We start from the raw sequence: 864 nt of genomic DNA on the forward strand, positions 1-864 counted from the left end.
AAACGCACCTTAGGGGGGAGGAGGGGAAGAAAAAGAGAGAACAACCTGAATCATGGCGCACGGGCGGGCTGCCCGCCGAGGGTCCGCGCCGCTTCGTTCATCGCAGCGGGGTGAACTCGCCCCGCTCCGCGGCCCGGTGCGGAGAGCCCCGCGGGGCAGCGCGCCCACCCAGCACCCCCCGTGGCGGCCACCGGCCGGGAACGGGCCGAAACGGGTCCGTGGCTGCCCGTGACACCGGGAACAACTTAGTCAAGACTTGCAGATTTGAAACGTTTTCTGTTTCCCGGTGCCTCCAGCCGGGACGGGGGAAGAGGAGCAGCTTGCTGCATTTCCAGCATTTGCTCGAGACAATATCAGTATTTTAAAATGAGTATTTTAACACCTCCCACTTAAAAATTCTTACGTGTAAAAAGAAAAAAAAAAAGCTCACCTTTTTTTAAAAAAATATTGATTTTAGTTTTAAATCGTTAGTTCTCTCACATAAAATAGCTCTTAGAGCCTCTACACAACCGTTTTCAACGCTCACAGCACCCATATGCCCTGCTGATAGTCCTGCAAGAGCCTTACAGCTGCAGTAGGTTGGAGCGGTAACACCCACCGGTTCTCAATTTAAATAAGAGCCTCCGTTAGGAGAACCTCGGCAAATAAACTTTTTCTTCCCGTTGTAAACTACTAACGGCACAACCTCTCTTCCAACTTTTCTTCCCGTCTATTCTGCTGAGCAGCATTCGCTCTATTTCAAACGATTCTTTTTCGGGTCATTGAGAGATCTAAAAGAAACTCCCCAAACTTCACCCAATAACCTAACATCTCGACTGGAGTTCAAACGCTTTCGTGTGACTTTCCCGACTCGGAAACCCTTTG

This window comes from Balearica regulorum, chromosome 5 (assembly GCF_011004875.1).
Source record: "Balearica regulorum gibbericeps isolate bBalReg1 chromosome 5, bBalReg1.pri, whole genome shotgun sequence".
Taxonomy (NCBI): Eukaryota; Metazoa; Chordata; class Aves; order Gruiformes; family Gruidae; genus Balearica; species Balearica regulorum.